Source organism: Antechinus flavipes, chromosome 2 (genome assembly GCF_016432865.1).
Source record: "Antechinus flavipes isolate AdamAnt ecotype Samford, QLD, Australia chromosome 2, AdamAnt_v2, whole genome shotgun sequence".
NCBI lineage: Eukaryota > Metazoa > Chordata > Mammalia > Dasyuromorphia > Dasyuridae > Antechinus > Antechinus flavipes.
Window position 1 is genome coordinate 207,729,023 of NC_067399.1, and position 2,851 is coordinate 207,731,873.

Sequence of the window (2,851 nt, forward strand, 5' to 3'; positions counted from 1 at the left end):
GAGATGACCATGTATTTTAAAATCAGCCAGAGTCAAGAATTCAGGTTAGGGGAAAATCGTCGATCTTTATTCTTAGTGGAGGTGAAGAAGGATCGAAGGTAAAGGGGAATCGGAGGTGAAGGAGAGGTCACAATAACAATGTGAGCAGCGGTGTCAAGATGCCAGCCAGCAGTCTCTCTTTCTGCTTCCTTCTCCACCCCCCTGCCTCCACCTACAAAAATCATCATTTCCTATACAACACATCAGGACTTGCACAAAGAGTGGGCGGGGGCCATTCTTTCTCCAAGCATATATATTAATAGAGTATGGTCCAATTACTATTTAGCCTCACGTGCTTGGGACCTCAGTGCATCAACTCGAGCCTCAGCCCATTACAAAATGTCAAGATTATTTAGAAAAATATGGAAAGACACTCTTATGAAGGAAGATGCTATCCACCATCAAAGAAAAAGAAGACAAATAAGCATAATAGTTGCATAAGAACATGTGTATATATGTATATATGTGTATCACCATAGATAGCTATGTATGCATATATTATATATTATGTGCATATATTATATATGTGTGTGCTTAATTGTAGCCTCTTGGGAGGAAAAGGATTTAAAAAAAGAATAAAGTAAGAAGTTCACAACAGAGAACAAAAGAAAACCTAAAGGAAAGCAAAAAAAAAAAAAAAGCGGAATAGCTCTAAATCAACATGTGGTATTTATTATATATTATTTTTTCAAATAGAAATTTATTGCTTTATATTTTGAATCTTCATATTCTGCAGAGCACATAGCAACCTTTTTTTTTCCTTTTCCTATTTTGTATTTAAATTTCAAATAAATAAATAAAAATATTTTAAAAAGTTAAGATGATTGGCAGTGGCTCTGGATGTAATGGATGACCTTGGTTTTTTGGTGTCTGATGAAGTTCTAAGAGTTAAGAAAATGTTCACATACACTTATTCTTCCAGGGAAATATTCACATGGTTGGGATAAATATCTCTCTAACTCATCTGTCCATCACTTACTCTCCACTTGGTTTAGCTCATCTGGGGTAGTTTTATGAAGGTGTGGCCGCTGTACATGTTACAACATCTTTTGGAGTCACAGATCAGAGTTGGTTGGCAGATATATGTCAAATGATATGAGCAGCCCTGAAAAGAGCTTGGCGTCCCTCATACCAGAAATACTAAGTCTCCCTGAACACTACATCCACCTTATCCACTAATTATACTTAGCAGAAGGCATTCTTCCCCCAAAAAAAGCCCCCCTCAATTTTATATTTAAAATTTTAAATTCATTTTAAACTCATTCCTTGTAGTTCCAATAATAAGGAAAAGTCAAGTTTTTTGAGAAAGTAATGGCATCCACTGGGAAGCTCTAGAATTCAAACCCTTTTTACCATCTTTGTTTGACTGTGGGCCAGTGAATTAAATTTTCTGCACTGGCTTTTCTACCTCTGTTAAAAAAAGCAGTGTAGGACTATATGGCCTTTGGCCTCCAATCCAGTTCTAAGATCCTATATAAATTAATATAATATATCTTCTAAGACAAAACTTCTTAAATTGTGGATCATGATTCTATATGGGGTTGAGTAACTAATATATGTTATTAGTAATATATTTATTACTAATTTATTAGTAATACTTTATTAGTATATATAGTAATAATTTATTAGCAATTACTAATTAGTAATTAGTAATACATATGGGGGTCTCGAATTATGATTTATTATCAGTAAATGTTTAATTTGTTTATTTATTTTATATGCCTATATCCCCAGGGGCTTAAATTTTTTTAGGACAAAAAGGGGTCAAGAATGGCCAAACTTTAAGAAGCCCTGCTCTAAGATACAGTTTCCTTGCTATTCCTCACTGAAAGCACTTCATCCCCTTACTCTGAAGTTTTTCACTGGATTTCACATATCTTAAATTCTCTCCTTATTCATTCTATCTGCAGGTTTCTTTCACATTTCACCTAAAATCTTACCTCCTGAAAGAAGCCTTTCCTGTGCTCACGTAACACACATGCCTTTGCTCTAAGATTTCCACCACTTTATCCTATATCTTATTCATATGTCCCAGTTTGGATTTTGCCTTCCCCATTAGATTATTAAACTCTTTGAAGACTCCTTTTGCCTTTTTTTTTTTTTTTTTTAATTCCCGGATTCGATACAGCGTTTCACACCTAATAAGAACTTAATAATGTTTGTCGATTTGATTCTAAGAATCTACGTAATGTAATGTGAATTAACTTTCTGGGGACGTGTTTCATGTGTAGTTATCTGTAGAGTAAAGCTTTTTTGTTTTTGTCTTTTTATCTCTAGAATCCGGCCTAATGCCTACAAGGCATTAACCCCTGTAGGGGGTTAATAAATGCTTTGATTTATTGATTGTTGGGTAAAATAAGAATTTCTAAGTTGCTTCCTCCAGCAACAACACACTGTCACTTAAAAGAATACCCACGCTCCCTCGCGACACCCCAGTTTACTACAGGTTTCCAGTAGTGAAAAGCAGGAGAGGATAGAATGAAGTAATTGGATGGAACATGGGAAGGCGACGAGAAGAGAAAGAAGGTAAAAAGACTCCTCAAAGGAAAGAATGCACCAGAGTAACAAAGGAAGGGAAGGAGTTCAGAAAAGCTGGAAGCGATGATAGGCAGCCTAGCTCCTCCACCAATCATAAGTAAACTTCTCGCCCAGCCTGGGGGAGAACTTCCTGAAGCAATAATTAGAACAGCCAATAGGCGTCAGGCTCGAGGCAGCCAATCGGCGGCTGCATTACAAACAGCCAATGGAAAGGAGTCTGTTAGTGTTATGGTCCTGTCAGGACGCCGGCGTCGTGGGGTTTGGGCACTCGCCA